The 14,981-nt window shown below is 43.1% G+C and overlaps 1 long non-coding RNA gene across 1 annotated transcript in view; it reads right to left on the reverse strand.

Annotated features, from left to right (window-relative positions):
• LOC126511320 (uncharacterized) overlaps positions 1–14,981 on the reverse strand; it is a 40,883-nt gene that overhangs the window by 11,943 nt on the left and 13,959 nt on the right. Inside the window, exon 3 of the long non-coding RNA XR_007594660.1 lies at positions 8,690–8,835. This is a non-coding gene — a long non-coding RNA (uncharacterized lncRNA). The remainder of the gene's footprint in view (positions 1–8,689; positions 8,836–14,981) is intronic.

The raw sequence follows: 14,981 nt of genomic DNA on the forward strand, positions 1-14,981 counted from the left end.
AACTGCCTAGGCCCCTTGATAAGGCCCACCCTTAGGTGGGTGGAGAAAACAGAGGAGAATTCTGGGAGAAGGAGGCTTGGTGGAGGAGTCGCCATGATTCTCCCGCTCCAGACAGACGCAGGTTAAGATCCTCCCTGGTAAGCCAGCTTGTGGGCTACACAGAATATTAGAAATGGGTTAGAACAATATGTAAGAGCTAGCTAATAAGAAGCTGGAACTAGCCGGGCCAGGCAGTGTTTGAAAGAACACAGTTTCCGTGTAATTATTTCTGGACATAAGCTAGCCATGCGGGCGGCCTAGTGCCGGGGACGCAGCCCCGCAGCTCCTAATTCAACAGGTATCAGCGTGGGTCTGTGGAAGGGTCATAAGAGAGCAGTCAGAACAAACAGAAGCTGGAGGGAAAACTTAGATGCCATGGATGAGAATATTGAGAGATGAGCTAAAAAACGTCAAGGCAAAGAACACTGGGAAGAGAATCTGAGACAAAGGGCACAAAATAAGCGAAACCAGAGACGAAAACAGTGGGAAAGGCGCGAGGAGCAACAGACATCTGAGTGTCATTAGACACTGGTGTGAAACAAGACCGACTGGTGAGAAATGAGGCAAGAAGTGACGAGAAGACACAAACAAAGCAAGTGGCATTTGGGAAATGATACTACCAACGTAGCACTCGAATCTGGAACGACAGAGGGTTTGAGTAAAGACGTTAAAAGATTCAGTTTTGCTTTAGAGGAAGTATTTTCTCTGCCGTGCAGAAAATATACCTAAGGACTCAAGTCAGGGGAAAGGGACTGGAGGAAACAATGTTCTAAGCCAGAAAAGAAAGACCAGAATCCTGCGGATGGTGATGGCTCCAAAGAGAGATTCAAAATCATTCACGGGCCCAAACTAATGAACTCTACTGAGTGGCCTAATGCAGAGAGTTCAGACAAATAAGTTTTGCATGGCTCCTCTGTCTCTGGTTTGGGCAACTAAATGGGGATGGCAGCAGTGGTGATCAATAAATAGTACACTTTAACCTTGACCTTATGTGTAATCTTTAGTTTCGCATATTCCATAGAGATCTCAAATCTGACGTAAATTAGAACGTCCTTCTTGGTTATGCTCTGTGTATTGCCTGCTACATGCACCAATAGTCTCCAAACAATATCAGTGTCGGTATTCTGCATGAGAGGTGTGCAAAGGTAAACAAAAACTTTGGGGCAAGCAAAGAAAGAACCCTGGGGTGTACCAGCAGAGAAAATAGAAAAGCTCCTCAAAGCTGGGGATGAATGGCTGGAGATGTATGAGGGGGCCAGCAGGATGGCTCAGTGGGAAAGCAAAGCACTCTTGTAGCCTAGTCTGATGACTTGAGTTTGATCCCTGGAGCCCACATGGTGGAAGGAAGGCAAGAGAATCTTCCTCAGGGAATAGCACTCCAACTGGTTGTCCAGTGCCAAGTGGCCAACCCTGAAAACATGCAAATAATATTATACAAACTGGACAGGTTATTTTTAGGAATATATATATATTCATATACATTGCATGTGTTAATGAAAAAAGGCCATGGATTTGAAGAAGAGCAGGGAGGATTATGTGGGAGTTTAGAGGGAGGAAAGGGAGACGTAATTCAATTATAATCTCAAACACGAAACAAGAAGCCGGGCAGTGGTGGCTCACGCCTTTAATCTCAGCACTCGGGAAGCAGAGGCAGGCGGATCTCTGTGAGTTCGAGACCAGCCTGGTCTAGAAGAGCTAGTTCCAGGACAGGAACCAAAAAGCTACGGAGAAACCTTGTCTCGAAAAGTAAAAATTAAAAAAAAAAAAAAAAGAAACAAGAATGGACACGTAAAAGCTGGCCTTTGACTTCCCACGCCTGCTGTGGGCACACTCCCACCACACATGCATGCATGTTAAGAAACAATAAATGTCAAAAAAAAAAACTGTTAAGTAAGAAGGGCCCCAGGAGAGATTATAGCCAGCAAAGGAAGGCAGAGACACAGGTAAACACTGAGAAACTCACCTTCAATTCGGCAGTGTGAAGTTCACCAATGACATTCAGAAAATGAGGAGCTGAATAATACGTGGATTACAACCACACGTAACTCAGCTGCAGAGAGAATAGGCTGGGGAGAGGTGAGGCAGGGTCGATTCAAGCCAATTCAAGGGAACCCAGTTCAAGCCAAAGAAATGAAGAGTGCAGAAGCACACAGAAAACTTGTGGATTCTTAATGAAATCCATCGCTTGTAATCAAAACAAAACCAAGCAGACACAAAGATTAACGATATGGCTGTCTCTTTCACGCAAAAGACCAGAAGGGAAAGTTTCATGTACCGCTTCTGGGAGAAGTTCAACCACATTTTTAACAGAAATATTAAAACGGCAATGCCTGTTCTTGGAAGCCAGAAGCACATGGGACCGGTTCCTCTCTTTTTGGAGTCCTAAAGACCTTTCTTTAGGATCACTAACTAAGCCTTTTGCGTCTAAAGAGGCTGAGAGCCACTTTTGTGAGGTGTCACTGCGCCACCATGTGGCCACTCTCAGAGTAGCAATTTTCTAGGGTAGAGCTGCGGTCCTCAACCTTCCTAATGCTGCTACCCTTTAATCCAGTTTCTCATATTGTGGTGACCCCCCCCCAAACATTACACTATTTTTGTGCTACTTCATAACTGTAATTTTAATACTGTTATGAAACTTAATGTAAGTATATGTATTTTACAATGGGTTTAAGTGACTCCTATGACAGGGTCATTTGAGGCCAGGGTCGCGACCCACAGGTTGAGAACCTCTGCTCTAGACGCCGTCTACTGGACTGAATTATTTTAGAAATCTTTTATTTTGTAGCAAGAACAGAAGAGCCTTTCTTAGTTTTTCAACTCCCCTTTTATTTTACCCTCCTCGTGGATACTGTATGCACCAATAAGTGATTCCACATAAAAATGAAAACAAGTACAAAATCTTATAGTTTTATTTCTTTTTAATGAGGTTTGCTCTTTGACAACTCCATGCATGTGTACAACGCATCCTGACTACTTTACTCCTGTAGTGTCCCTTATCTCTCCAAACCCCATTAACCTTTGCCTCTTATCACAACGCCCCTCCCTTTTGTGACCCATTCAGTTTGACCAGGGCCATCTGTGTAAGCAGTGGAAAATTGCTTGTTTTCAGTGAAGCCCAGAGCTAGCACCTACTGTCCGTCTTAGGAGAATGTGGACAGAATGCAGAGACAGGCGAAGCTTTGACCTCCACTGCATCTATAGCAACAGTCATCCTGTCAAGAGAGTGTCATGTTTTGTTTTAATCGGGGCTCTTACAAAATAACACTTTTGCATGTGTGCATGGTCAAATGCACTGGTGAAACAGGGATGGAGAATCAGCCTGGTGGGATAATCAGGATGTGCATACTGGGGGCTGCAAGACCAGATACACCAGCACTCCACCCACCCGCATCCCAGCCTGCCCGTACCATGGCAGCCTTGGCTGTTTGACACATCGTTTCAGTGAAAATGAAATAATTATATTTTTTTGTTCTGTTTTGTGTTCATTTCTATTTATTTATTTATTTATTAAAGATTTCTGTCTCTTCCCTGCCACCGCCTCCCATTTCCCTCCCCATCCCCCAATCAAGTCCCCCTCCCTCGTCAGCCCAAAGAGCAATCAGGGTTCCCTGCCCTGTGGGAAGGAAATAATTATATTTTTTAAAAAGATCAATCCCTTAATATCTTTACCATTTTGCTCTTCTCCTTTGATCGTATTTTTTTTCTGATCAATAACAGCTGTAATTAAAGAAAATGTATAGATTTCTTGTGGCGGGAGAAGGGATAAAATCACTCAGAATTTCATAAGCCAACATTAGTGTATCTTAATGTTTTGGGACTTTCAATTCTTATAAATGTTTTATTAAAATATACAAATGGTATATATACACCTATGCATATATAATGTATGTATATATGTGTACACACACATATAATTAGGGGTTTTGATGCCTTCTGGCAAGACAACATCGCCCTTTTGAACTCAGTCTGCATGTGTTTATCTTGGCAGTTCTTAGTTGCGGGGGAGGTAAAAGACAATGTCGTTTTCTCATTGGGGTAGATGCTGGTATGTTGCCCATGTTCCAGGAAACAACTTCCCAACCACACAGGGGCAAGAAACCCTAATTAAATTCAATGGGTCACATACAGAAATCAGGCGTGAAGTGTTTGCCGAAAAGAAGGGGTTTCATCAGGAGAGGGAAGAGGAGAGGGGAGTGAACGAAAACGACCTACAGTCCTTTATACAGATGGAGGTTGTTAAACAATGATTCTACCTCACAGGGCTAATACTCAGTTAACTTCTTCCCCAAGCCTTAGAATTCTGTAACCAAAAGTCTCAGCTTCTGTAACTAGAATCCCTACTCCACACACCGTCCAAGTGCCAACAGCTTCGTGACAGTCAAACTTCCTAATTCTTTTCCAGCTCCATCCATATCATCCCGTCAGGACTGAGCAAATGGTATTTTGAAAATTTTACTTGCCTTTCTCTTTTCCCTTTTTTTCCCCTGAATACAACAGACTTGTGTCAATTTTTTTAAGTAAGGAAGAATTACGATATTTTATTTAAAAAATGCAGAGATGAAAAATTATCTAATATCCAACCTCCAAAATACAAACAGAGACATTGAAAAGGCATTGTCATACTGTCCAGGAAGAGGATCTTTCCAAACTATCATACCTGTATCAAGGTCCTCCGTCCCAAAGATGGAAACATGGAGCCTGGGCAAACAGTCAATGAAGCTGTCTGCCTCAAGATAAACAGAAGAGATGGCCCTGGAAATATCCATTCTATCATTTTTTTAAAAAGGAGAAAAAACTGAGGGCAATGGGAGAGCAAGACTGTTAACCATGTGGGTCCTGGTTTCCTGCATCCCAGGGTTTGGTCTATAGTGGAGCAGGTTCAGAGTTAGTTAACACTGGGGACAGCAGAACTTGCCCATAGCCTACTCCCATCTGAGCTATCTGCAGAATACTCCTATTGGTAGTATATGGGCACACAATTAAGAAACTCGGTGAGGAGAGCATGTCTCCAATTCAGCTTGGAGTACCAGGGAGGAATGAACACCAAGCAGACCACCCACTGACTTCACATTAGCAGTAACATTGTGTGGAGGCTGAGGCAGACCAGTGGGCAGTGGGGTAACTGGTGGAGACCCCAGGGATTATGGCCGGGGAAAGCCAAAATTAAGCCAGGTCAGCCAACAGGGACTAACAGGTTCTGAGCAATTCAGATGAAGGTACCAGCTACCCTTAAATATGCTTTGCCAGCAAGGCAAGCAGTAGCCAGAAAAACACAAATATCACATGAACCTATAGAACAGGGGCCCAAAGCCTCCTTATCAAGACCTCCTTATCAAGATGTATGCATAGTATATAAAGCAGAAACACAGGAGCAAAGAGAGGTGGTCAGAGAACATCTAGTCTTATTCCCTAGGGAGACAAAGCATTACTTAAAGTGATTATAAATTATGACACATAACTAATTGAAATATGATTCCCCTTGCCCCCAGTCAACGGATGGATTTCCTGGAAAAATATCAAGACAGTTCTAGAGAAAGACAGGACTTCCTTAAAGGGTCTAGGATGAAGTGACAAATTTCCTATGTTCCTCTCCTTCACTCCTTAAAGCTGTAACTACAGAGAAGGATGTGTTCAGAAGACAAACCCCCCAGAATGGCAGGAGAGGAGAAAAGACCAAAGCAACTTAATGCAGATGCTAAAAAGAGATGAACAGCTCGTGAGTCAATGAATATCTAAGGGAACCAAATCTCATGTGGACAGTGGGCAACCCTGGGGAGAAGGAACACCACAGCATCTACAGAGTTCTTGTGAACAGGAGGAGCCAGTGTCTCTGGAACTGACGGTGAGGGGGCTACCTGATAGAAGGGCTGAGTGAATACTGTTTCGGGGGAGTTCGGGATCCCCAAAACCCTTCATGTTCTCCACACTTCTTTCCCCACCTTGACATAACATTTGCTCCTTGAAAAGATAGCCGCAAGGTTTCTGGCCCTCAAGGAACAGCAGGTACAATGGCAGGTGTAGCAGGTTGACCCAGCAAAGACGAAAGAGTCCTTAGTGGATGCTGAAGGCAGCAGACTTTTGCCCTCTTCCTTATTCTGCTTCCAAGTCACAGGCAGTCAGATTGTCACTCTCTAGGAAGGGAGTGAGACTCTAACCAAACAGACCAACGTGAAGCTTGGTCTGTTGTGCTTTTTACAGACTGCGGCATCTATGCTCATCCCTCGGATTCCAAAGGCATCCCTGTTTAGGGATTCGCACTCAGAGGATAGGTGACAAAACCGAGTGGTCAGAACAATCAAGTCATCCCCATCACACTGGTACCTGAAACAGTACCTGTGCACAGCCCTGAAGGCGTAGGCGATGCTCTGGGAATTAAAAGGATGGAGATGACACCTGCCCGGGCCCATCTTAATCTGCTTATCATGAGGAAGACGGAGGTCTCCATGTCCCATGAACCCAGCCCTGCCATCTAAGGGTTCACGGAGCATTGATCCTGCCTCCTGACGAGAATGGGAATTTTTTTGTAAGTACGTAGGGAACATCCCTTGAAAAGCCCCGAGCAGAATGAGGTGAAGAGGGTAGTGAAGGTAATCCTAGAGCTGGGTTCAGACTGAAAACCCTAAAGGCCGTCACCAACAGCTATTTCAGAGCAACAGAGTGCCTTGACCTTAACGGTAAAATAAGTATTGTTACGGGCACACATATTTGTTCAACCAATGACATTTACTTAGCAAACATCTATTCTGTGCTGGATCATTGATTGGCATTTAGGATGAAGCAATTAAAATATTTTTAAAGGCCTTGCCTTTGTGGAATTTATAACCCAAAGGGATCAGGGAAATAAAACAACCACATACACAAACAGTAAATATATACAAAAGGTAAGCCCTGTGGAGGAGCAGAATCGGGGGATTGGGAGGTAGGAGGGTGCAGTTTTCGACTTTGAATAGTGCCGTTAGAATAAGCTTCACTGAGAAGAAAACAGGTGAGCAAAACTTGGAGAAAGACACGCCATGACGTGCACACTCCTCTCGCTAGGCACCAAGTGGGACTGAGGCTGCGGGTCTTCGGCACCACACAACTCTGCCTCTCCGATCTGTTCTCAGACAGCAGGAAGACGAGGCAACGGGTCACAGAGCAGAAACAGGCATAGGCTCTATTGAGCGTGCCCTGCTGAGCAGGCCTATCTATCCCAGGCAGAGTATAAATAAGCTGAGAAGTCTAGCCAAGCTTCTGAGTAGGCTACAGAAAGTCAGAGCAAAACCTCTTTCCAGGATTTTTATTTTCCAAATCATGAAGTCTTTGTCCTAGACAGCCTGTCCCAAATGTGTTCTTCAGCGCTCTAGACAGGGGACATGCCACCCAACTAAAGAAAAACTGGCGTTCGCAGGCATGTGGAAGGACTTAGCCTAGAGCAAGCCACTCATAGCGTTCACACATGCAAACACTCAATAGTGCATACGCGTAGTGAATGACTAGCGGAAGAAAAGAAAAAAAAGAGGAAAATAAAAAAAAAACTGCCAACGTCCTTGCTCCAGTTAATTGTGACCTCACAGCTGCAGGCCAAAGGAACATTTGCTCCCTAACCTCGCGGCTGTAGGGAACCCGGGTCTGTGATGAGGCTTGCCACCACACGCAGAAAGGAAATGGATAGTTCATCCAAAGTCCCTCCCAATCTAACCAAAACACTGAGCTAACATACGAGATCAAACAAAAGGCAGATAGAAAATGTTCTCATGCACGAAAATGCCAGGAGAAAGACACGGAGACCTTGGGACACATAAAAACAAAACTGAGAAGTTTTACCCTGTGCCTTGGTGTCACGGGGTAACGGGCAGAAACTGAAAGCAATGGGTCTCTATGTTTGATGCATTCTTCCGGGACCCAGAGGCCCTGCGAGATTCTCAAACATTTAAAATAAGGTTTCTCACCATGAAGCCGGGACAAAACAAGTCTGTCATGCTGTTTAAGGCATCGGGCAGGTTGAGGGACCCACATTAAGACAGAAATACTGAAAAGAAAGGGAAAAGGAAGCCCAACCCCTTGAGCCTGTGTTATCCCTACCCCCACCCCATCCTGTAGTCGGTGAAGTCTGTACTTTCTGCAAGAGTGACAGAGAAGATACGGCCAGCTCCAATACATTGAAAAATGGGGGAAGTTGACCTTAGATGACACTCTCCGCTCAAGAAATGAGTAATAATGTCCAAGAGGGGCACAGTCGGCCACCCCTACAGACTTCAGAGTGACACTTCCCCCATAGAAACGGTGAGCCAGCAACCAGTACCAAATGCCACCGAAAACAAATCTGTTAGAGTCAGGTCACACTGCTCAGCTGAAGCCTGGGAGGGAGGAGGCCAGCGGAGAACACAAAAGTCACACCACCTCCGCGCCTGCAGTACTCTCCTCAGGCACCAAACCGAGGATCCCTGTGAGCCACGCTCTTTGCAAAATGCTTAACCTCATTTAAATGAACACCCACGGCAGCCACAACCAGTGTAGTTGACGCTGGGAGCACTGGAAACCGCAGGGAACAAAACGGAGATGAACAAATAGATCTGTGAGCACACGCGGACTCCACTCTCTCCTCATTAACGAAGAAAATACAGGGAACTTCGCCGCAGATATTATAGTTTAAGGAAGCGTGCCTTACCTGCGTGCAGCCCAGCAGGGAGTGAGTGGTCATGGCTGTTGTCACTTCAACAGTTCCATTTTCTGCTCCTGGTCGGAGTCACTGCATGGATCTGGTCCCATGTGTTCTAAGTGTGGACCCCTCATCCAAATACAAGGCCCTGTGGGCTGCAAAGTGGAAGACACAATTTACCATTTTGCCAGATCAGAGATGTTTTTACTCAGACTTCATCAGAATACTGTGGTAATGAGGCCCCCTCGTTGGATATATTCCCCCTTTGCCATCACAGCTCTTCCCAGCCTCCAAACACCATTGCATTAAAAAAAAAAGGGGGGGGGAGACACACACACAAATTTCAGGAGGGGAAAAGGATTCTATTTTCCTATTATTTTATTGCCATGTGTTAATCAACACAGTAAATGGCGTTAGTAACACACAGTCTTCCTGGAGTAGCTAAGATGGATTACATATCCATTAGAAACCTGACTGAGTTCCTCTTTTTTGTATTTATTTATTTATTTGTTTGTTTATTTATTTATTTATTTAGTTTTTGTGAAAAATTGAGACGAAGAGACAGACTCCAAGGATGGAGTTTAAGAAGTTATTTCCACTGGCTGGTGGTGCATGCCTTTAATCACTGCATTCTAGAGGCAGAGGCAGGAGGATCTCTGTGAGTTTGAGGCCAGCCTGGTCTACAGTGTGAGTTCCAGGAATACAGGGCTACAGAGAGAAACCCTGTCTCAAAAAAAAAAAAAGCAAAACAAAAAAAACCCAACCAAATAAACAAAAAAAGAAGTTATTTCCTAGTTCTCATACTGTTTCCCTCCTCAGGTGGGTGTGGGTGCGTGTGCATGTGCATGAGTGTGAGTGCGTGTGTGCAAACTATCCTCAGGTGTTATATGTCAATCTATAGATTGCATTGTAGCTATAGGAGCGGTAGGGCTGCGTCCCCGGCACCCGGCTGCCCGCATGGCTAGCTTATGCCCGAAATAATTACATGGAAGCTGTATTCTTTTAAACACTGCCTGGCCCAGCTAGTTCCAGCCTCTTATTGGCTAGCTTTTACATATTAATCTAACCCATTTCTAATATTCTGTGTAGCACCACGAGCTGGCTTGCCAGGGAGGATCTTAACCTGCGTCTGTCTGGAGTGGGAGAACCATGGCGACTCTCTGATTCAGCTTCTTTCTCCCAGCATTCTCTTCTGTTTACTCCACCCACCTATGTTCTAACCAATAAAATGCGCCAAGGCAGTTTCTTTATTATAATTAACCAATGTCCTTCCTCCATCATTGCATACAATTTCCTCACAAGATATTCTCTCCCACAAGTACCGGCTGCACAAAACAGTTAGAGTAAAGAAAGATCCATGTTATGGAACACAGGGGGAAACCATTTGCATCCTTGGGTAAGACAGAGATCCTGGAGGAACAGCAACAAGAATCAAAACCAGGTATCTTCAACTGCCTCCTTTGATAGCTCTTCGCTGTACTTTAATAAACAAACAAGGAGACTCGTAACTTCCCTCAATGCTGTCCAGAACTCGAAGGCCCCTTTAGTCTGCCAGCCAGTTAACTCTTTATCTCAGTTTGCATTCGCTTACAGACTCCAAGCGCTCTGCTGCCCTAAACCACCCTTCGCAGCCCAGAGCTGTTTCATCCTCTCTGCTCTTCATTGTCAGGGTCTCTTCTATTGCTCCTGCTCCATGCTTTTCCATCTTATCTCACTCTTTGCTCTTATTCAATGCCCCCTTGTGCTGGTCCCTTCCTGGCATTACCCACATTTATCTTAGTTTTTCTTACCATCTTTCTACCCCTTACCCTTTTCTTACTCTTGTCCCTGTCTAGATTCTCACCCCTTTGTTCTTTTAAGGTGTGCTGTCTTTCTGCCCTTCTTGAGTTACATCAGGCTTAACTTCTAAATTCTTTTTTTATTGATTTTTATTGAGTTCTATATTTTTCTCTGCTCCCCTCCATGCCTCTCCCCTACACCCTTTAACCCTCCCCCAAGGTTCCCATGCTCCCAATTTACTCAGGAGATCTTATCTTTTTCTACTTCCTATGTAGATTAGATCTATGTAAGTCTCTCTTAGGGTCCACATTGTTGTCTAGGTTCTCTGGGATTGTGGTTTGTATGCTGGTTTTCTTTGTTTTATGTTTAAAAGCCATCTATGAGTGAGTACATGTGATAATAGTCTTTCTGGGTCTGGGTTACCTCACTCAAAATGATGTTTTCTAGCTCCATCCATTTTCCTGCAAAATTCAAGATGTTGTTATTTTTTATTTTTCTGTTTAGTACTCCATTGTGTAAATGTAACAGATTTTCCTTATCCATTCTTTGGTCGAGGGGCATTTTGGTTATTTACATGTTCTGTCTATGAAAAACAAACTGCTATGAACATAGTTGAGCCCATGTCCTTGTGGCATGATTGAGCATCCTTTGGATATATTCCTAAAAGTGGTATTATTGGGTCTTGAGAAAGGTTGTTTTCTAATTTTCTGAGAAATCTCCACACTGACATCCAAAGGGGCTGTTTGCACTCCCACCAGCAATGCAGGAGTGTTCCCTTTCCCCCATAACCTCTCCAGCATAAGTTGTCATCAGTGTTTTTGATCTTGGCCATTCTTACAGGTGTAAGATGGAATCTCAGAGTTGTTTTGATTTGCATTTCTCTGATGACTAAGGATGTTGAACATTTCCTTAAGTGTCTTTCAGCCATTTTAGATTCCTCTGTTGAGAGTTCTCTGTTTAGGTCTGTACTCCATTTTCTTTTATTGGATTACATGTTCTTTTGGTGACCAATTTCTCGAAATTCTTACACAGAAAGAAAAGTCAGGGGTCATGAGCTAAAAACTCAATTGCTAGTCAGACAGTGATGGGAGACAGTGGGACCTTGAAGAGGGGAACCTTCTTGAAACCAATTAGATCCCTGGGCACACCCTTTCAAAGAGGTTAGTATGGCCCTATAAAGACTCAAGAGAGAAAGCAAGGACACTCTGTGTGCTTACACTCTTCCACATAGCTGCTCCCTTCCAGCCCTCTGACACGTATTGTAGCCAAGAGAACCCTCATCAAAGCCCAAACAGATATGTCTACCTAATATTGAACTTTCAGCCTCCAAAACTAGGAGTTAAATGGAGCCTTTCAAATGACAGGTACCCTTATTTAGGTATTGTATTATAGTCCCAGAATCATTTTCATGTTTATCCCAAGTCAAATAGAACAAGACAAATAATTTGTCTTTTAAGAACAAATATCAAATTTATAAAATTGAACACAGCTTCATGGATCTGGACATATAATATTAGTTTAGATATACTACATAGTGCATACATGACTGACATGTTAGTGTTTTTCATATGAAATGAAAATACATCAGAAAAAAACAGCTGTGTTTTTCTTTTCCACTCCACATCTCTCTACTTGACCTTTCTTTCTTTCTTTCTTTCTTTCTTTCTTTCCTTCCTTATTTATTTATTTATTTGAGCCTTGTTCTCTTACCTCACCTTTGACTAAACCTTGTCTGTACTGTGTAGGAGGCAAAGGAAAGGAACTGAAAAATGTGCTTGGTTTTCACTCTGTTGCAGGATTCTGCTACCTGCTCAGCTTATCTACACTTGCCATAGTCCTGGGAAGTACAGACCAATGTTTTTCATTTTAGGAATGAGGAACTTGCACTTCAGAAAACTTAAACATTGTACTTTAGACCATATCTCCAGAACAGAAAACAAGAGAACTGAAAATCTCAGAAGAATCTGATTTTAGTAATCTAGTTTTCATAAGAATGTCTCCAATATTAGACATATAATAATTATATATCATCTATGCTGATAGGCAAGGTAGTACCTAACTGTAATCAGAGCACAGATTGAGATGGGGGTGTTTGATGTGCACTTAGGATACAAAGCATAGCAGACTATTGTCCCATCATCATTATCTTCCTCATCATCCTGACCTTGATTGACATGTTGGCCTCACCAGTGTACTCACTTTTTGAAAATTCAAATTATTATATTATATATAATATTACATATTACATGAAAATTTAAAATTTTATATATATAATTAGTGGAATGTTGTACTTCCAAGTACTATAAACATGAAAAAATAGTGTTTATATGTTAAGAAAAATATAATCATATGACAAATCACAAGCATTTTTCCTAGAGAATGAAATTATAAGCTGTCTTAACTTTTATTCTTGCATTATTCTACATTTCCTAACTTAGCGTCATTTTTGTCCTAAATCCACCTTGTAGGTAGACATTGACGCAGTACTCCTCAGCAAGCTTGCTTTCACACTGTGTGGCTGTTATAGTCAGAAAACACCAGCAAATGCTATCGAAAAGGCACAAACAGCATATTCCAAGTGGTGACCAACTTTTTGTGCATTTTTTTTTGATACAGGGTTTCCCTGGCTGTCCTGGAACTTGCTCTGTAGACCAGGCTGGCCTTGAACTCACAGAATGCCCTGGCCCTGACTCCGAGTGCCTGGATTAAAGGTGCATGTCACTACCACCCGGCAGTAATAAACTTTTATGTGACAGATTTTATTTCATTTCTGTGAATGATTATGTTTTTTTTAAGTTTTTAAGTTTTCTTCTATAATCGGGAGAGTGGGTAACAAGGAGCTTTGAAATATCAGCAAAGAGCAGCCTTCCAGATGATAGTGTAAGAACCACCAAATTTTTGCCTCTCCACAGAAGAAATTAATATAGCAGAGAAAAATGCTCAAAGTGACCTTTCCAGATCTGTGGAAGTTGACCAAAGTCTTTAAGGTTTTACTTTGGTTCCAAGTATAAGACCATTGAGTTTGTGCCATTTGAATTAGTACTGTTCTCACCCCCTCTTCAAATCCCTATAACAACCTCAAAATTCTACAATTGTAAAACCAGGGATGCTGTAAGATCAGTAGCTGAGCATCCACAGAGGGACCAGAACAATTCTGGCGTGCCCAAAGAACCTCCATCTGAAAAATCAGCATTTTGACCTGTCTGGCAGATTCCCTAGGAAAGTTCTGGAGTGAGATTTGTGATTTACTTGACTCCGAGCCCACACAGTAAGGAAAGCAAAAGCCATCACCAGAGCACACATGTTACGGTTTCTACTTATACAAAATGTCCAGAATAGGCACACCCGTAGGGACTGAGAGCAGAAGTGTGGTCTCTAGATTTGGTAAGAACAAAGACCAACTAGTAATGGGTGCAGGACTCCTGATGAGGGTCAAATGTTCTAATCAGAGCGGTGGCAAAGATAGCACTTTATCAATATACTAAAACTTACTGACTCATACATTCTGAAAGGTGTATCATAGTATATAAGTCTATCATTAAAACTATTACTGAGTTATAGATATAGAACAGTATAAAAGAGTACAAAAGAAAAAAATTACCACACATGCTTGCCCCCATGAGTTCCCTCAGTCCCCCTTTCCACCTTCCTGCTTCCTGCGTTCCCCTTGGGCTGCTTTCCTTGCCCTTCATTCCTTTTCTTGTGACTCTTCTGGGTTTGTACTCAGTTCTGTGCACCATGCTGCACTCCTTGCCTTACACAGAAGACCCACAAGCCATGAAAGGGAGAGGGCCCGAAGAGAGCCAGCATTAAGAAGCAATAGGAACATGAGCCTGCACTGAGCCATTCGCTTGGTGGCTTCCATGCTTCCTCTTCCTCTGTCATGAAGGACTTGCACAGGATCTCAGCCCATCTCTGAGCTTCCTGAACCAGAATCAAACCACTGGGTCTGTCAGCATCCACTTCCTTATGCCTGGGATCTTTTTTCTCTCTTCCCCAGCCCCTGTCATATCTCTGAATCTCTTTTATACCCCTTCCCTAACCACTTTTCTCTCTCCATTGACTCTAGATGCTAGAGTCTAGCAACTTTGCTCCGAAACGCGCCCCCACCTCTCTCTATATCTCTGCCAGTGCATCCCCAGGGTCCATGATCCCAAATTCCAAACTGAACCTTTGTTCAAGACTATATGGGTTCCACGGGACATGTAGGGGGACTAATGATAATCTATATTTTTCCCCTGTAAGATGGACAATGGATAAAAATAGCAAGAAACTTTCTCATCCCTATGATCTCTCACCCAATACTCACAAATAACATAAATAGTATCCAATAGTCATTATCAAACATAAGAAAGTAACCCAGGAATGTGTAGCATCAGCATATGGGAAAGACTCAGGTAGGTACTCAGATGACTACAATGTAATTTTTTCTACTGAGTGACCTTCTGCCCCACAATTGTGAAAGTTTCCTAAGAACTAAAGAGTTTGACTGTTTCAAAATGGTTCTAAGCCAGCCTCTTTC

The sequence above is a fragment of the Alexandromys fortis genome, unplaced genomic scaffold, assembly GCF_014885135.2.
Source record: "Alexandromys fortis isolate MF-2015 unplaced genomic scaffold, M_Fortis_MF-2015_v1.1 scaffold_97, whole genome shotgun sequence".
In the NCBI taxonomy this organism is placed as follows: Eukaryota; Metazoa; Chordata; class Mammalia; order Rodentia; family Cricetidae; genus Alexandromys; species Alexandromys fortis.